The sequence below is a fragment of the Mugil cephalus genome, chromosome 1 (genome assembly GCF_022458985.1).
Source record: "Mugil cephalus isolate CIBA_MC_2020 chromosome 1, CIBA_Mcephalus_1.1, whole genome shotgun sequence".
NCBI lineage: Eukaryota > Metazoa > Chordata > Actinopteri > Mugiliformes > Mugilidae > Mugil > Mugil cephalus.
The window spans coordinates 30,215,386-30,236,264 of record NC_061770.1 but is presented as its reverse complement, the minus strand read 5'-3'; the positions used below and the strand labels follow the sequence as shown (position 1 = coordinate 30,236,264).

General features: G+C 39.6%; 1 long non-coding RNA gene and 1 pseudogene across 1 annotated transcript; both read right to left on the bottom strand.

Moving 5' to 3' along the window:
• Positions 1-12,708: 12,708 nt before the first annotated feature.
• LOC125010422 lies at positions 12,709-14,583 on the bottom strand. Its single transcript, XR_007113068.1, has 4 exons — positions 14,448-14,583; positions 13,977-14,051; positions 13,447-13,520; positions 12,709-13,141 (listed from the first exon to the last, which is right to left on the bottom strand). It is a non-coding gene; the product is annotated as an uncharacterized LOC125010422 (long non-coding RNA).
• A 2,211-nt stretch (positions 14,584-16,794) lies between these two features.
• LOC125024229 lies at positions 16,795-20,879 on the bottom strand (annotated as a pseudogene).

Here is a 20,879-nt window from a genome sequence, read left to right as displayed (position 1 = left end):
AGTTGTGCAAGATGCACCAATGGTGGAGAGTTTCATGGCAAATTGGCCTGCCCTGTTTGAAGTCAGTGAGGTGAGGGTTTTTGTCATGGATTTGCTGATTTATCACCTCCCTCTGCTGTTTTGCTCTGCTGTATGTGTGATGGTGGCTTTCCCCTTGGTGTTTAGCATTTGGACCTCAATCAATGGTGCTTTTTACCTGTTTTCAGAAACGTTGAATTCAAAAGGATCATCGCCGCCCCACTTCAATCAAATTTCCTGTCTCAACTGTATCTGTACTCCAACAACCTGACAAAGCTGTTCCAGAATAAAGGAGGGCAGCTAGAGGAAAGGCTCAAAGCAGACAATGCTCAAATGGCTGAAGTGATACAGGTGCACCACATTCATGACAAATATAAATATAAATAGTACTTTAATATGATTTTTTTGGAAAATATTCATATTTTTTAGTATTGTGGGAATATCATGGACATTTGTGGAATGTTTTAGTTGCTGTATATTGTTTTGTCAAGATTGGCATGCAAATTGTATGGAACAAGTCCATAAGTCCATTTGTTTTTGTTTTTTTTTACTTTGCCCTTACACTATTTGTGCATCTTTTTATCTGTTTTAACCTTTCCTTCGTTTACTCATTTAGCTTCATATATTTGTCTACCTGCTCTGTCTTTGTGACTTTCTTGGCAATCTACTTCATGATTTGGAGCTCATAGCAAGGCTCATACTGCAGGAACCCAGGGATCATACTCTCTGAGAAATATGTACCAATGTGACAATTAAATAATAAAATAAAAATAATAAATCCAGGTGGGCTTGGGGTTTGGTTCTGGGCCATGGTCTACGGCATTGTGAGCATTTGTACTTTATACGTGGTATTGTTCTGTAACTACATCCCTAGTGATCTAGTGTTCAAACTGACTGGCTCAGTTAATAAATGTTGAACTGCTACTTTCGCCGAAATCACAGCAACAGGACGACAGTAGACGTCTGAGTAGATGGTTTAATGAAACCACTGCTCCTTCAAGTGACATAAATGAAGTAATTCACTGGTGAGATTCAGGGATCCTCATGGTTCCAGGTTCAGCGTACCAGCCGTTCTCTTTGTCCCTGTAGGTCTCCAAACGTCCCCTGATACAACCACTGGCCTCCACCATGGTTACCTGGTTCAGACGATTTGACATAAGTAACGGACAGTCAGTAAAAACAGAGGTGCATGACTACTGATATTCTTCTGTCCATCACCACATCAAGCCCCACCCACAATTCTTTGATTGACCTTTGCAGAAGCAGAAAAAATAACAGCCTGCTCCTGGTTAAGTGATTGGCAGCTGAGTCAGAGTCAGATCTGATGACAATAAACTAAAATGTAAAAGAGCTCAGGAATGATTTGTATTTTGGAATACGTGAGGGTTCAGGCTTGTGGTTTGCTGGGTAACTATTAAATAAAATGATATATGCACCAGATTCAAGAGAACCAACACAAAGTAAAACTGTCATTTGTTGTAGCTGCTTTTTGTTGTAGCTGTTTTTTTCATGATATTCATGATATTCAACCTACTTGCCACCTCAACCCTAGTTGTTTTTTCAACTAGGTGGGACAGAAGCAGTATGTTGCAGCTGGTATGTCGCTATTTCATTTAACATTAGTCACTACTGGCCACAAAAATAATGGCTGAAGTTTAGTGTTGAAGCAACTACTCACTGCACGTGCAATTCTCCATATCAGAAGTTGAAAAAAATTTCTTCATCGCTGGACCAAGGTCAGGTGTCGGCGTTGGCCTGCCATCAGATTTGAACTTAACTTGGTGCTGAAGAGGTAGTTTTGTTAAAATCTCCACGCTCCATTACTACACTTGATAAGTTTGCTAATGAAACTTGATTGGCTGAGGCCCAAGATTGTCTGGCTTCCCTTGACACAGTCCTAGCCAGTCACAGGTGAGCAGTATCATAACAGCAGCCTCTTTTGATTGGTTCACCAATTGGGGAGAACAACAGTGTGCAATATAAGATTTCACCACTCTTCATCTATGTAATATGTAGAGGGCACTGTTTTACACATTGTAAAATGCTCAATAATTAGAGAAGAGAAATAAGGAAGAGAGGACAGTGACGGAGAAGAATTGCTGAACTGTCAAAAGGAGTGTTTTCTTCAATGAATGTTAGAGAAACTATAGAAGAGAGGAAGCATGGCTTCCCTTGGCCTCCAGGAGAAAAGCCACTGACGTACCGTGTGTCCTGCGTCTTGCAGCAACGCAGCAGCTGTCAGTCTGGCCATGCCATCGCCAACGATGACAACACAATGAGACGAGTTTAAGTGTGGAAGGCCATCCTCCACCGTCTTCAGCAGCAGGTCCTAGTCATTGTCTTGCAGGCAATCAGACAGATGTTGCTTCATGCTGCGAGCGTTGGCGGCAGCGAGGTAGAGAGAAAACAGCAGCACCCCGACAGAAACTGGAGGCGCGACAAGAAGATCAGTGAACATTAGAAACCCTCATTTGATTTTATTCAGCAATCCTTGTTGATCACTAATCTGTATTAAAAAACATGTTCACATTAGTATGAGGGGATTAAAGATTTCAGCTATCCATCATGCTCACATCAATCCAACCTAATGAGCTGAAAATGAAGCCTTGTTCTTCATATTTATTGTATGCAAACTGAATATGGTCGTACTTATCGTGTATTAATACCATATCCAAGTGCAGCCTTATTCTTTTCTAGTCCAGATGCCAGCCTGACTTCACCCCACTTACAAGTGTCTCTGAAAGTGATTCTGTTCCAGTAAATATCTGTGGCTTTATGTGTTATCTGATTGGTCAGAGGACTTTCCAATTAGGTCTTGTTTTGTTATTGTTTTTTTTTTTGTTTTTTTATCAATGGACCACACAGCGTTATTTTATGGTTTCCTGGTAGCCACATAATATCTAGGCGTGAGTAGTTGTAGTTATAGCTTCTGCAGTTTGTTGCAGGATGATTTCTATGCTACTAATGAATTATTTTAAATGATGGATGTAATCAATCTGCATGGTTAAAGTAATAAATAAAATATCTTGGTAATATTTTGGATGTTTTTTTTTCTATTTTGTCTAATAGATTTTGGTGCAAGTGCAACTTTTATTTTTTTAATATATTCCGTAAGCATAAATGTTTATGAAAGCTGGATTACTTGTAGAATTCAGAGTGATTCACCTTAATACCAGAAATCTTCTTTTCTCTCTTATATGGGCAGGTGTTAAAATCAATGGGTAAATGAATGCATTGACAGTGATCCCAGTGTAAGAATGTATGAGAAAAAGAAAAGAATCTGGACACTCTGCGGTTAGTACGTGATCTGTATCATGTATTGTAAATTCCAGCAAAGACTTCCCTTTCCTCACGTAGTGGTGAATATGAAGTTGAACTCATGAAAAACTCATGAACCACAAAAAGCAGAAGTACAACAGCACTTTATCCTGTGGTATCAAACCGCAGACAGAGGTTAAGATCAAGGAAGTTGCAGGAGTTTTTGCACGTACTGTACATGGCATACTTGAAAGTGCAGAACAATAACTCAAGAAAGTAAATTAAACTCTTCCAATTTTAAATTCCAAAAGGGAATCTTAGAAGACCACAGTAAAACAAAGCAATATCGCCGCAAAACACTTACGCAATTTGCACATTACCATGTGTCGAGCCATCTCTCTTGGCATAGTTCTTTTTGTGATTGGTGGCTTGACAAGAAGAAGAGAAACAGAAAGTTAGTGTAAACTCCTGACACAGACTCCATCTCCGGCACTCACAGAGTTTAATTTATTCAGATTGTCAAAATCAATTGAAATAAATTTTGCAAAGGTCTATAAGAAAACAGATCTCCTAATGTTTTATGGTAAATAGGAGCACAAACAGGAATTATTATTTTAATTATCATTTAAACAATACATTAAACACATTTCTGTTATTTTATTCAGTTTCCAATTCTATTCCTACATTTTTTTTTCAAAAAGTTTTTTCTATTCTATTTTCTATTTGATTTGTCACAGCTCTGTGCAGACTCTATGTAAATCTTATGTAGGTAATAAAGTTTTTCTTTGAGTAGTTCTTGTTTTTGCTGCCCTAACCCTAACCCAACATGTTACAATACTTTAAGACCACGGTTTCATCCCATCATCTAAGTATATTTAAATGTAAGAATGTCATTAAAGAAGCAGAATCAATCATTCCTCATGGTGACATACTCACAGTGTGGCTGTAGTGGAGTTTTTTTGAGATTAAAACAGCAGATGCCTACCGTTCAAGCGGATGGAGGAGTGAGCGGATGTGAAATTGTCACCTTTTATATCCACTCCTTCTATGCAACAGACTGGACTCCCTTCTTTAAAATCAGCATTTGGTTTTGGTTTCACTACGTGTAGGCAAGTCTTGTGATATACAGCACATAAAAAAATAAATAAATAAATAAATAAAAAACAATATAGGAACCTTGTCAAAATTTGTGGTAAACTATATTTTATAATCATTCAAGCAGTAATGAAGAGACCACAGTGCCAGTTGGATATCACACTAACTTCTTTTTATCTGCACATTGTAGACTTCTTTGAAGACTGTATTCCTGTAAATAAACTAAGGCTGCAGTCAATAATTTATATTTGATGAAGATAAAAGGTTTGGCTGTTCATGCTTGTTCATCTGACACAAACAGCTCAGTGATTTGCACCAAACCATTTCATTCACTGAATAGATAGATGGATTCTTTTCAGGGTGAAATACTTAAAAACGTATGGATTTTAAAGAAGAAAACAAATCAACCATAAATAAAGGAATAGACACGAGAATAGGTGTACATTAACGATTGCCATTCAGGTGTAGCTGGAACAGTAATTTTTCCACTTTAGTAGTAAATAATTAACAGTAGATATAAGCAATATATGATATTAACAAATATATGAAGAGTAATACATATAGATTGAAATCTGTGTCATCTGCATAGAAGTAAATGGCAGTTTCATTGAGGTGAGAAGATTTGTTTCCATGAACTCGGAAATCATAGGTTTGAGGCTTTAGACAAAAAAAAAGTTTCTTGCTGAGGGGTCACATAAATTTCAACTTTCCAGAGAAAAATACGTAAATAATAAGTATTTTTTACTGGACAAACAAATACTTTATCAAATTCTTGATAAACTTTTCTGGTAATCGGTGGTTAGCGCTGATGCCTCCCAGCGAGAAGGTCCATGTTCGAGTCCAGCTTCGGCCTTTCTGGGTGGAGTTTGCATGTTCTCCCGGTGTCTGCGTGGGTTTTCTCCGGGTACTCCGGTTTCCTCCCGCCTCCACAGACATGCTCGTCAGCAGTTTTGAGTTTTGGATATAACCTAATTTACATCTCCTTCTTTGCATCGGAAGACAATGTTGTCTGTTATGCTATTTTTAACTTTTTAAAATTTGCTGGGCCTTACATGGTGTTATCATTGATGTGAGTTTGGAAGTAGATCATCTCACTCAGCGCAGTGTGCATCATACCCTGTTCATTAAGCAGTCTCCGATCATCCTGATGGCTTCTGGACTCAAACCTTCTTCTTCTTTCAGGTACTCCTTCAGAAACATAGTATGCATTGCAAAATCAGTTCTCATGTATTCGCATAAAATCAATATTTGCAAATATGATGATTCAGATACTGTTGGATGCTGGTTTTCCAGTTAAATATTTTTCATGAGCTCTGCTGTCAAATAATCAACCTTTGGGAAAAGCACACCCAGTTTAGGCCTCACAATACATTCACTTTACAACCATTTGGTTCGATCACATTTTACCTTCACAGAATAATGGTCATATTTTTTCAGAGCAGCCCAGCAGCCATGAGCCTCCACTTCATCTTTCACCTACAAAAAGAAAAGAAAAAGAAAATTAGGGGAGGCACAGTGGGGTGGTGGTTAGCACTGATGCCTCAGAGCATCAGCCTGGGTTCTCTCTGGGTACTCTGGCTTCCTCCCATTGTCCAAAGACATGCTTGTTAGACTCATTGGTGATTCTAAATTGGCTGTAGGTGTGAGTATGAATGATTGTCTGTCTCCCTGTGTCCAGGGTGTACCCCACCTCTCACCTAATGACAGCTGGGATAGGCTTCAGCCCCCCAACCTGAGCCTCTAGAGGACAATTGCTTACAGAAAATTAATGAATTAATTATATTTATATCGCTTACATATAGCTATATACTAGCTTAATTGAGCTAGTACTAGCATGCAGTGTTTTGAGGTACCAAAACTTTACAAACAACTCATTAAACCCAATAGTTGTACTGATGACTTCTATCTGACAGCAGTACTGTGGTACATAAATTTAGTACTAAGACAATAAAATAAAAAATAAAAGATGTTTGACAACTCAAATTAGCAAGTATAAGCACGGCAATTTCAGTGAATCTTTCTCAAGTACCTTCTTCAGAGCTTGTTGCAGCAGCTTGTCGGCAGACTTCCCTTTCTCACTTGGCTTCACCTTGTACTTTGGAATATCAGGATTCTTTTTCACTGCTTCCGTCCTCTTCCGAATCCTGTTAACCAGGTAAAAGGTGTTGGGGTCATCCATGACAAATTTCCTCAGCTTAACCTCCAGCTGTTCAGCAAACCAGAGGACTATGCTGTTGACAGAGATGCTGATGTGAGAAAAATGTCTTGACACTCATGGGTGTTTGGATACTACCAAGCTTTATCAGCATCTTCCCCTCAGTGTTTAATTAAGTTGGTCTGCAAATTGTACATCGTAGCCTCATAAGGATCCCTAATCACTGTCATGTTAGTTTGAAAGATTTCTTTTATATGTTTATCTGCAAATCTTTGACGCACCGGTGAAAACTTGGGATCCTCATGGCCCCCAGTTCGGCGTACCAGCCCTCCTTTTCATTCCTGTAAGTTTCCACTCGTCCTCCAACTAGTCCACTTGCTTCAACAATGGTTGCCTTGTTCAAACGGGAAAAAAAATACAAACAAGATGAGGAAAATGTGTTGTCGCAGTATTAACTGTGTACTGCTGCTAGGACAGTTAGTAGAATTTTGCTATTTATTAATAGTGGTGATAAATCGTGATGCTCTTCATGCTTCTCTACATAGAAAAGCTTTTACTAGTATTTGATTTTCTTTTGAACCTAAATGCCCTGAGACTAGTCTACGAAAATGAGTAAAGAAACATTCCCACAGATGCCACATTATAAGGTGACCCAAATTTCTGAGATCACTCTGTGGCAATTGCTGTGATATATAGATTATCTTGAAGTCTGTTTAATTAACCCACCAGCTAATGGCTTGGGAAGGCTCCTGCTTTCCCTTTTTTCTTTTGTATCTCAGCTGATATAACACACACACTTCCAGTTATAGCATAATTAGATTGTCACAAATGATCTCTCAAAAGTTCTCTGGTGGGTCGTCTCCAAAATTATTAGTATTGGTCAGGTCACACGTACCTTGTGTCCTGCTTCTTGTAGCAACTTGGCCGCTGTCAGCCCAGCTACACCAGCCCCAACGATGACAACGTGATGAGACGTGATTAGGTGTGGAAGGCCAGTCTCCACAGTCTCCATCAGTTGGTCGTAGTCTTTGTCCTCCAGACAATCAGACAGATGCTCTTTCAGCCTGACACCTGCCATGGCTTGGTACAGAGCAAGCAGCAATGCAACGACGGCAACTGGAGACACAATGAAATGAAAACATTGTGTTTAAGAGTTTAACACAAGCTGCCAAGATGGTAAACTTGTGTTTGACCTTGGTTGTGTCGCACTCAGAGACTAATACTGTGACCAAAACAGTCATTTTGATTTCAGTAAAGTGAAATGACTACATGCTGACACAGCATCATATGTATTCCATGGGAAAGTCCAGTGAAATGAAGGATGAAATCCACACTCCAGACATCCATCTGACAAAAGCAGAACTACAACTTTCTTTAATGTTTTTTTATACTGCAGACGGAGAGTGGATGTAGGAACTGATGAGAGCCATAGTGTACTTTCAATTTCACTGCTGACATGCAATCCAGGTCAAACTGAATTAAGAGAGAAAAAAATCACCAAATTTCCACATTTTCTCATTCAGATCCATCTAGGTTTTGAGGTGTGATGAGACGAGAGGAGGAGGAAGAGAAAGTGCATCAGAAAATATTATTCAGTCGTGGAATGTTCTGATGAAGCATGAAATATTATATATGATCAATACAGAATTAATTCAGCCATGCAGACACTGATTTCTGTGTAAAGTTACATTTACTTCTTTGTATTATCCCAGGAACTTAACGAATCTCTTAAAAGGTGGAAAAAAACTACAGAGATCCATCTTTCTTTCTAGAGGAACTGATTCCTACCCTTTCAGGTGTTTAAAAGCCAAACCTGCAGTCGCTGTAGTCTGTGACTGAAACAACTCCTTGAATACTTTTTCTTTAACTTTAACTTTTTCTTTTCTTTTTCTTCTCATCTGACCTCCTCGAATGTAAATGCAGCGACTTGCTGTCATGCTCTTTATTTATTCCTCAGAATCAGGTGATGTTGCGTTACCAAGCCAGGTCACGTGATTGACACATGAATGCATCAATGCCGTCAAATCAGGAAATTGCTGTGATTGACTCATTCATCCTGGATTTTTGTCGTTGTGAATGTAGAAGAGGCCACACCTCACATCTTCAAGCGAGGTTTAAAGGAGTTGATGGTTGTTAATTTACTGGTATGAGTGTCCACCAAGGACTCCAATATTCACATGGTTTGACTCTTCTCATGATGCACCTCGTGACTCCAAATTGCACCATTAGCAATGACGCGAATATGAATGTGACTCAATGTGGCTCTGGACTCAAGTGGTTATCTGTTGATGATAATTAATATAATTAGTATACAATATGAAGAATAAAATACCAAAGAGCATGTTACATTAATCAAATACAGAAGAGGAAGAGAGACCTATCGTGGCTTAAACTGACTTTTGCTGACATGTTAGTCGTTAACCAAAATGAGCATTATGACCTAGATGTGAGCCAGTACTATAATGTGCTTCTTCTCTCTGACATCAACCATTCATGTGAATTATAAGATGGAAACAACAATAATTTCTATGTGTTATACGTTTTAAACATTTTTTCCTCCATTTTAAAAATATACTTTTTAAAATTTAAATAGTTAATAGAATAGTGTTTATAGAATTACATCAACATTTATTGTAAACATTCCTCACTTTTTATCATAATACTTTACGGTATTTTCATGTTGTAAATTTTTTGTGAAACAACCATATGTTAAATTCATTTATTAAGTAGTCAGTGAGTTGAATCATGACACAACCTTGATCAGTATATTGTGCGATACGTGATTCTACAATAACATGAGGCCCCTCACATCATACTATTGCAGCCACCCAGAACCTCGACCACCTCTCCTTCTATATCTGACCATATGCAAAGAACATGTGTGTCGTATCTGAGTTTCTACAGACAGGTAAATTCTGTTGTCAGGTCCAGTTTCCTTCAGCTCAGAACCATCTCTAAAATCAGGCACTTCCTATCACCCTCCAATGGAGAAACAGTTATTCATGCATTCATATCATCCAGACTGGACTACTGCAACTCCCTCCACTCACTTTATCAACCAGACCACCATCTCCTGTCTCCAACTAGTCCAAAACGCTGCCGCCGGGTTATTAACAAGGTCAAAGAAGCATGTCACTCCCATTCTTGCATCATTATACTGGCTCCCCGTTCATTTTAGGATACACTTCAAAATTCTTCTGCTTGTTTATAAATCCCTCCATGTAAATCCCTCCATATCTCGCCCCTTCATATATCTTTGAGCTTCTCACCCCTTACACCATCACCAGAACCCTCAGATCCTCAGATCGTGGTATGTTGGCTGTGCCGCGTTTGGGGAAGAAAAAGGCAGGGGAGCGGGCCTTTTCTGTTGCAGCCTCTCAGCTCTTTTAAGAAGCACCTTAAGACTCATCTGTATTCCCTGGATTTCAGTGGCATTTTATTTGTTTTTATTTACTCATCTGGTCACCCTGGATGTTAATAGCTTTTCATTTGTTGAGACAGTGGTGTTGATCTGTAATTTAAACGTTTATATGACATGTTGCATGTGAAGCACTTTGATGCAAATGCCGTTTGCTTTTAAGGTGCCATATGAATGAAAATTAAACTTATTGTGATGGATTAATTCTGAGGTTAAAGCTCAAACCATGATAGCACACAGATTCTTATAACTCAGTCTGAACAGAATTACTCCCATGCAGGATGACCCAGTGACAAAATATCAATCAAATACTACTCACAAAAGTAATCAAGTGTACAACCCAAATGCAGCATTGGACAATTGATTAATGACACAACATTTAAGTCTTCATTCTTAAACACCAAGTGTGTCATATATGATCCAGGGGTTTCTGAGACATCTCTCCACCCACACAATCAACACTGTAAAGAATTTAAGATGTGCCATCTGGATTTGTCCAAACACTGTAACCATTCAAGTTGAGTCTTATACAGTAATACTATATAATTCTTGTTACTGATGTTTCAGTGTGAATATTTACTTTACTGCAAAAACCAATAATTACTGCATGCTGTATACGTTATGTTACAGTCAAATCATGTTGAAAAGTTGTGGATCAAATACACTATACGACCTGTAGTGCTATCTTTACCTGTAGCACAGGTCTCAGTCCAGCATATAGTAGCAGGGTGTAAGATGCTAGCTGGGTCAGCATACATGAAACTAAGTGGCTGGGATAGTGTACAGGAACACTGTGGAATAGAAGTACCCAAGTCCCAATTGGTCACACCACTGAAGGTGGTTAGAACAAAAGGGGCAAGGTTCTGTGGGACTTCAGCTTCCAGACTGAAGACAAACAGGTCCTGGCAAACAACTGGACATAGTGGTGGTGGACAAGGAGCAGATGGCGATACCTTCTGACGTCAACATCAGAAAGCAGGAACACAAAAAGGTTGAATAGTACCAAGTAAGTTAGTTCATGAAATAAGTAACTGTAAAATGAAAACACAATTGGAGCAGCAATTATAGGCCACATTACATAGTCATATCTATGTACTAAATCTATGCACAATCAGCCGCTTTTCATTCCAGCTCAAAAACTCACTATATCGCTTGCATATCAACTACCGTTGATTGCACCTCTTCTAATAACTGCTATCGTTATGGGGCCAAAAAGTCCCTATCGGTCGGACACTAATTTAAAAGTGCCATAAGTACTTAATTTAAAATTATTTTTGACTAATATATAATATTTTAGCCTACAAGTGAAAGGAAACAGAGGGTAAGTACAGAACACTTTCTCACAAATTGTGTTTTCAAGATAACATTGACTTGGGAAGTGTTACTATTCTCATGCACAGAGCAGTCGGATCTGCTGGACCACAGATGATGAGAAGGTAAGATAGATTTCAACTTTCAAGTAACATAGAGTTCAGTCATCCGAGTCATGGTAATTGAAAAATGCCCTTTGCCTGGTTGGTGTTGGTTCATGGTGGCTGCCTTGGTGGCTGTCAGCACTGGTGACCTCAGTTGGACAGTGGCCGGCCCGGGTGGTGTCTCACAACTTCCCCTCTCCCTTGTTTGGCCTGGGGTTTCCCCATAGGCGATGGGGGTCCCTCGTCCTGCAGTCTCCCCCCTGATAGGTTGTCTCTGGCTCTCCACTGCAGGGGGAAAGAGTTTGGCGCATGAGTGGTGGCTATTGTGTCGATTTTCTGGGGCTGGGTCTGACCCCCCTGACCCAACTCTGGGCGCTGATGGTCTCATACTTAGATATTTAGGGAATGCCCACATGAATGTGTGATGCCACCTGCCAGATCGTGCTGGATCAAATCAATAAGAACTGATGAGTCCCGTCTAATAAGGACCGGACTGCTCTTTCACTATTTGCCCTGTCTTTGACTTATGGCCTCTATCGGGATACCCATACGCCCCTGAACTCTCCAGACCATTTCTTGAGAAATCTGCACAGAACCCCTCTGGACCCCTCAAACCTGAGTGAGGTGACAAGGTGTAGCACTGTCCTCCCTGCCACAAAAGGTCACTCCACTCAATAAATACCAACAAACTAGCTCCCAGAGAGGGCCACTGATGGTCACACATACTGAAACAATACAATATTCAGCTGCAAGAATAGAACTGCATATATCTGATGTTGACATCCTGTTTCAGAACCAAATGCACACAGTGCGTTGGCAGAAAGCCTCATAGAAAAGTTAGAGTGAGTCAGACTGAAGAGGTACAAGTATAAATGTAGGCTACAAATGCATGTTCCAGTGTCCAGCACTGTACTACCTTAAATGAGCCTTTAAACACAGCACCTGTGTCTCTTAACAGTTCCATCGCTTTATCTTGAACTGAATCACAGGCCAACACTGTTGCAACTCTGATTTTGTTGTTAGATTCAGTGTATTTGTGTAAACAACTATCCCTACGACCAGACCTCACGCCACCAACGCAGTGGCACATAGTGTGGGTCCCCAGCACAACAGAATGATAAATGTTTGTCATTAAAAGTGGTTTGATTAAACGTAACTCGGCCCAGCCAGTCTGTATTATTATTTCATAAGACCATTGTCAGTGTGAAAGTAACTGTACCACAGGTTATTTCATGAGGACGTGGATGAATTTAAAAGTCAAGGAACCTTCTGCTATAGTTATAATTATCATGACACACGTTAGAAAACACTGACATTTTGTACCACGGAACAAACACACAGAGACGCTCTGACGTGTAGCAGATGACTTTTATTCTCATCTCTGAAAATCTCACAATAAATTCTCATCTTGTCGCTGACCACAAACTAAAAAAGCAATACAACCCTTCAGATACATAAATAACCGCAGCATGTTTAGAACCAGCTGCAGAGTTCATCTGGTGAGAAACTGTGTGAACAGATGAGGCTGATGGAACAAGTTGGTTAAACTGCCTGATGAAAATAAACCGAAACCTTTCTGATGTGTTGGTTTAAACGCACACGCTGTCAGGCTTGATAAAATAGTTTAAATTTATAACACAGAACACAAGTGTGAGGTCAAAAGAATGTCAACTATTCTATTTCAGTTTGTACAGTAACTACAACAATTCTGGCTCTAATTGTGTCACTTCCTGGTTTTCATGTAGATCACGGAGCTCCTCCTTTCAGTCAGCGCTTAGCAACCTGCAACACAGCATAGAGAAGACAAATATCATGCAAGTTGTAGATTATAGAAAGAAATTTACTAAGCAAAGCCCCTCGACCATTTAAATGACACTGTCTTAGAGACATGACAATAGAATCAGTCCTTAGAGACAGAGTTTAAAGTGTTGAAGATTCATACAGGATGTGTAGATGCTGCACTGACAGAAGACGTGGAGCTCACTGACTCAAGGTTTTTAAGTTGCTTTTGAGTTTTCTTTCTATAAGCGGACAGCAAGAACGTGGTCATAGAAAGAGGACAAGATAAAAGACCGCAACTGACTTACACACTTAACTGTAGAATAGCAGATGTCATTGTCAACAGGGTCTCGTGTCACTGAGCGAACTCTGGACTCTGCTGCTGTGAAGACAAATAAAAAACTACACATGTGTCTTCTTTGTTAGAAAAATACATCATGCACAGATATTGGGATTAGCAATGTTATTATTAATTTTAATTCTGACCCAGCTGTGGAGCCAGTTTTAATCTGACAGAAACAGTCAGTTGAAACATATCAACTTAATGTCTCTTTTACACAATTGGCTCTGCAGTCGTTTAAAACCACAACATCTCACTATTAGCTTGTATTCATTGGTATTTATGCTGCACAAAGTGTTGCGAAGGCTCTTTGGAGCTTTGGCTTGTTCCACATTTTGTAATCTGATCAGTTTTTGATTTTTGTTCAATAACTTCTGCTTGTTTCAAATAGAAAAAATATAAACTAATACAGAAACTTAAATAACTGAGTCTCAAGTTACGTCAACCAATGTAAATGAGTAGCATGCTAACTGTGGTCTATAAGGTTAGAGGAAATACCGTTCTTCTTCATGGTCATTGATACAGTAGCGTATATTGGTTGGCTTGGTGTTGCTGCATTGGCTTGTACAGAGCCTGGAAAAAAACACAATCGATATATATATTTAATATTGTGTCTGTGACATGCATGATCTCTCAACATTAAATCTGTCTGATGCTCTGATTAGAGGGGTAGCCTAGGAATGAAATTCTGCAAAACACTATGTCATTTTGAACATGGTCATGGCCCTAAAGTACACTGAGGACCTTATTTTCTATGTAACAATAGAAACACAAGAGGGAAGTTCATTTATGTTTTACCCAAATTATTACCCAACAGAAGCATTTATAATGTAAAAAGCTTTGGCCCTAGCACTGAACTCTGATACACTCCACTCCACTGACTTTTGTGAATGTGGAAGAATCACAATGAAGCAAAGAAAAACCAGTGAGCACAGTGAAGTGAAGTAAACTTCACTTCATGTTATTCACCTCTTCTACAGCCAAATCTGCCAAAGCAGATTAGTAGTCCCACGACCAACAAGAAAAGTGTCAACAAGATGGCGATGATGATCCATGGTGTACTTATGGTGGACGAGGAATCAGGGTTAGAATCTACGTGATCTTCTGTATCGATGGTAGAAAAACCTGAAACTGAAAGAGACGGGAATAGTTTGAGAGTGTAAACATGTACGAGATCAAAAATAAATATAAATAAATAAAATAAAACATTTTAAAAAACATGTCTCACCTCTAATAGACAGCCAGCTCTGTGTTGATTCTCCAACTCCAGAGATGTGACATTTGTAGAATCCTTGATCAGACATAGAGACATTTCTGATGATCACATATCCTGTGGAGCTTCTCCACTTGAGGACACCATCTTTATAGTAATCAGCTTGGATGTTGGAGGAAGATTCTTTTGTTCTGCAGCTCAGAGTCACATCTTCTCCCTCCATCACAGGAATAGCAGGACTCTCCAGGATCACAGAACCAGCTGAAGAACACAATCATATTTAATTTACCTAGAAATCACGTTGAGATAATCACAAAATATCAGTGTCCCACTGCAAACATACAAACAACATTGATGTTGATGATGTTACTTGTCTCTCCTCCTTCCCCACACCAGTACTTTCCAGAGTCATCATGATAAACACTTTTAATGGTGCAGTTAGGTCCTCGTGATGTTCTGTCATTAGTTGAGCAACACGAAAGTATCCCCTCAGTCGATTTACGTTCAACATCACAGTAAAAGACTCCATTACAGTAAAAAGTGGCTGGCTCATATTTAAAGAACTGCAGTCTGTTTGGAGAGATACGAAGAAAAGCTGCATCTGAGACAAAGAAAAACAGAGAAATTCAGTTCCGACATTTACTCCTGTAAACTGATGGGCAACGTTTACAATATTTAAAAGTATAAAAGTAATAGAGGAACTCCTGTGCTGATTAATCACATCAATCTCAAGATATTAAGGCTTCTTTTCTTCAATTACTCAACAAAAAATATTCTCACCAACTTCCTGATCCTGTGCACACAGCAGGATCATCACAGTCACTGAAGATACAAAGAAAATACATGAATCAATAAAAATTTGTCATCTCTTATGGCTGCTCAAGATGTTCAGCATGTTTTCTATTAAATGTGTAATACTTCAGTTAAAAGCATTTAATTTAAGTTAACTCACTAAATAATGATCAAAGACTTTGACATACATGAGCTTTTTACTGTAAACTGTAAACTGTAAATAGAGTCTTTATCACTAAGTTTTAATGTGGAAAGAAGCCAGTACTCACACAGTGCAATGTAGAAAGCTGTGACCTCCATATTGTCTTGACGCTGACTGACTGAAGTGTGAAGTGAGAAGTGGTCTCTTCCTGTGTGGCAGGAACCTCCTCTAAGAAGCAGAGTCCCAGATATCAGTGGGTGGTGCAAAGAGTGAAGCCAGACAAATGCGTTCAGTGCAACTCTGGTATTTGCTTAATAATGTCCTCCATGTTGGTCTGTAGTTTATTAGCATTCTACCATATACTTATGAGTCTAGTACAACTGAGACTCAGAGTCAAATTATCTTAAAAACAGTGCACACATTTAACAACGTGCTGGTGGTGAAACTCGCCTAAAAAGACAAAATTTTAAATGTTTCCTAGATTGTAGAAAACATTCAATGGCAATAACATGGTTCTCACTGCATTCAGCAACCCCTTCACTAGAACTGGGTCCAGAGTTTATAGAGAAATACCACAAAGCTCATATATTCTACATATGTTCTATTAAAAACAGAACCAGACCAGACTCTCCATTAGGACATTGAGGTCATCTTGAAAAGGAATCTGTCTATGGCCACAGTGATCTGTAGCACAGGGGCGCTGCACGGGACTGGCTCCTCTTCACCATTTGCACATAATCATTCATAACCAGTTGTCATAATGCATCATGAAGTTGGTTATGACGACTTGTGAATATGTATAGATGGTAATAATGACCATTATAATGCTTTATAGACACCTTATAAAATATTATGAGTGCATTCATAGGGCATTATAAATACAACCTTCATAGAAAGTGTTACCACGATTCCCATTCCGGTGTAGCTGCATTGTATAGTATAGTGTTTGAAAGATCCAGTGTTTGTAACAGTATGTGTTTTCAGTAATGAAAGGGTAGGACACAATGTGGAGAATACCAACTCCACATCTATATTTAGTTGAAATCATGATCATGGTGGTTGAAATCAGCCAAGACACACTTAAAAGACTCCAATTTTTAATTTTTAACGTGACTTAATGTTTCATGATTACCATAAAATTGACATTACAACAGTGCAGAGCGAGACCATTAGAGTTCATCATGGTGTTGAGCTCTGAACACTTTGTGCACCATCCTGCTGATGTTGGTAGCGGTAGTGTTGTGGTCACCAGCAAAGAACACCCTGCCTTCGTTTGTGAAGAGCTCCTTGGCGTACTCTAAGTGCTGGTAGGGGGTGAACAGAGCGAAGGCGCCCAAACTGTAGGGATCCACGCTCCATCTCTTCACCAGGACCCCGTGCAGAGGGTCTTCACCTGCTCACCATGAATCTGGGCCAAATCTTTCAGAACCAGCTTCAAGTCTTCATCACTCATTCATCAGACCAGGTGTAGGAAGCCAGGAGGACGCGAATGGTGTCATTCGTCGGGAAACTGTGGCTGGGATAGTAGATGAAACGAGAGGGCCGGTCTGTGATGCTTTTTCCTCCTTTAATGCCATCTTTGTCCCAGAACTTCTCGCTGAAGGTGAGGAGGATTTTAGTGGAGCTATCGTAGTGGATGGCCCGCATGGCCTCCATCTTTCTGATGGAGAGAGGCGGCAAAAACTCAATGAAGAGGGCTGCTTTGGCCGTGGTTGTTATCAGGACGACATCAGCTGCAGTTCCTGTTAAGGGGGCATCTGGAGCTGTCTGATACAACACATTTACACCATCATCTGTGTGGATGATGGATTTGACCTCGGATTGAGGAGTATAGGGATGTCAAGGATGTTGAGGAAAGCTTTTGTGAGAAGGTCCGACCCACCAATCACTTCATAGTACCTTAAAACCAAAAAGACAAACAGTTAATATCATTTACAGATTCGTACATACTGGGGTGATCATGTTGAGAATGTGAAATGCGTGTAGGCTCAGAGAGAAATAAGCAGGTTGTGAATGATTTTGGTTCTTCAGGGACTTTTCTGATGGCAGTTTCATTGAGGTGAGAAGATGTGTTTCCATGGCCTCATAGGCCAAACAAAAGTTTCTGGCTGAGGGGTCACATAAATTCCACTTTCCAGTTGTTCTGTTTGTGAATATTTGTTACTTGACAAAAACAAACCCTTCATCAAACTGTGTGGAAACTTTCTACAAAACTGTGTTATCTAAAAAGAAGTCAACATAGAGTCATGTTTTATATTTTTTCAAACCTTCCATGGCCCTTTGAGTTTTGCAAGTACCATGTCCTGGATGACTGAGAATCTTCCCAGACATCAGTTCAAATAATTTAGCTCTACTAGTTTGCATCAGGAGACAATAAACAGCTGACATGAGAACAACAAAATAGAAGAATGTGCCGGGCCTTACGTGGTTTCATCGCTGATGTCAGTTTGGTCGTAGATCATCTCACTCAGCGCAGTGTACATCATACTCTGTTCATTAAGCAGTTCTCCGATCATCCTGATGGCTTCTGGACTCAAACCTCCTTCTTCTTTCAGGTACTCCTTCAGAAACATAGGTTCGCATTGCAAAATCAGTTCTCATGTATTTGCATAAAATCAATATTTTCAAATATGATGATTCAGATACTGTTGGATGCTGGTTTTCCTGGAAAAACTGCCAAAGTTTAATATTAGTAATGAACTCTGCTTTTAAATATTCAACCTTTTGGAAAAGCACACCCAGTTTAGGCCTCACAATAAATTTACTTTACAACCATTTGGTTTGACACATTTTACCTTCACGGAATAATGGTCATATTTTTTCACAGCCGCCCAGAAGCCATGAGCCTCCACTTCATCTTTCACCTACAAAAAGAAAAGAATAAGAAAGTTAGGGGAGGCACAGTGGGGTGGTGGTTAGCACTGATGCCTCAGAGCATCCGGGTACTCTGGCTTCCTCCCATTGTCCAAAGTCATGCTTGTTAGATTCATTAGATTCGTTAGATTCTAAATTGGCTGTAGGTGTGAGTGTAAATGATTGTCTGTCTCTCTGTGTCCAAGGTGTACCCCACCTCTCACCTAATGACAGCTGAGATAGGCTTCAGCCCCCCAACCTGAGCCTCTAGAGGACAATAGCTTACAGAAAATGAGTGAATGAATTATATTTATATCGCTTACGTATAGCTATATACAAGCTTAATTTAGCTAGTACTAGCATGCTGTGTTTTGAGGTACCAAAACAACTTAATGAACCCAATAGTTGTACTGATGACTTCTATTTGACAGCAGTAGTGTGGTACATAAACTTAGTACTAAGACAAAAAAATAAAAAATAAAAGATGTTTGACAACTCAAAATAGCAAGTATAAGCACGGCAATTTCAGTGAATCTTTCTCAAGTACCTTCTTCATAGCTTGTTGCAGCAGCTCATCAGTCGACTTCCCTTTCTCGCTCAGCTTCACCTTGTACTTTAGAATATCAGGATTCTTTTTCACTGCTTCTGTCCTCTTCCGAATCACGTTAACCAGGTAAAAGGTGTTGGGGTGATCCATGACAAATTTCGCCAGCTTAACCTCCAGCTGTTCAGCCAACCAGAGGACTATGCTGTTGACAGAGATGCTGATGTGAGAAAAATGTCTCGACACTCCTGGGTGTTTGGATACTACCAACCTTTACCAGCATCTTCCCCTCAGTGTTTAATTAGGTTGGTCTTTAAATTGTACATCGTAGCCTCATGGGGATCCCTAATCACTGTCATGTTAGTTTGAAAGATTTCTTTTATATGTTTATCTTCAAATCTTTAATATATCGGTGACAACTTGGGATCCTCATGGCCCCCAGTTCGGCGTACCAGCCCTCCTTTTCATTCCTGTAAGATTCCACTCGTCCTCCAACTCGTCCACTAGCTTCAACAATGGTTACCTTGTTCAAATGGGAAAGAAATACAAACAAGATGAGGAAAATGTGTTGTCGCAGTATTAACTGTGTACTGCTACTAGGACAGTTAGTAGTATTATGCTATTCATTGATAGTGGTGATAAGTCGTGATGCGCTTTATACTTCTCTACACAGAAAAGCTTTTACTAGTATTTGGTTTTCATTTGATCCTAAACACCCTGAGACTGGACTACGAAAATGAGTAAAGAAACCTTCTCACAGATGCCACATTATAAGGTGACCCAAATTTCCGAGATCACTCTGTGGCAATTGCTGTGATATATAGATTATCTTGAAGTCTGTTTAATTAACCCACCAGCTAATGGCTTGGGAAGGCTCCTGCTTTCCCTTTTTTCTTTTGTATCTTAGCTGATATAACACACACACTTCCAGTTATAGCATAATTAGATTGTCACAAATAGTCTCTCAAAAGTTCTCTGGTGGGTCGTCTCCAAAATTATTAATATTGGTCAGGTCGCACGTACCTTGTGTCCTGCTTCTTGTAGCAACTTGGCCGCCGTCAGTCCAGCTACACCAGCCCCAACGATGACAACGTGATGAGACGTGTTTAGGTGTGGAAGGCCAGTCTCCACAGTCTCCATCAGTTGGTCGTAGTCTTTGTCCTCCAGACAATCAGCCAGATGCTCTTTCAGCCTGACACCTGCCGTGGCGTGGTACAGAGCGAGCAGCAATGCAACGATGGCAACTGGAGACACAATGAAATGAAAACATTGTGTTTAAGAGTTTAATACAAGCTGCCAAGATGGTAAACTTGTGTTTGACCTTGGTTGCGTCGCACTCAGAGACTAATACTGTGACCAAAACAGTCATTTTGATTTCAGTAAAGTGAAATGACTACATGTTGACACAGAATCACATGTATTCCATGGGAAAGTCCAGTGAAATGAATGATGAAATCCACACTCCAGACATCCATCTGAAAAAGCAGAACTACAACTTTCTTTAATGTTTTTTTTTATACTGCAGACGGAGAGTCGGTGTAGGAACTGATGAGAGCCATAGTGTACTTTCAATTTCACTGCTGACATACAATCCAGGTCAGACTGAATTAAGAGAGAAAAAACTCACCAAATTTCCACATTTTCTCATTCAGATCCATCTAGGTTTTGAGGTGTGATGAGACGAGCAGGGGAGGAAGAGAAAGTGCATTAGAAATTATTATTCAGTCGTGGAATGTTCTGATGAAGCATGAAATATTATATATGATCAATACAGAATTAATTCAGCCATGCAGATACTGATGTCTGTGTAAAGTTACATTTACTTCTTTGTATTATCCCAGGAACTTAACAAATCTA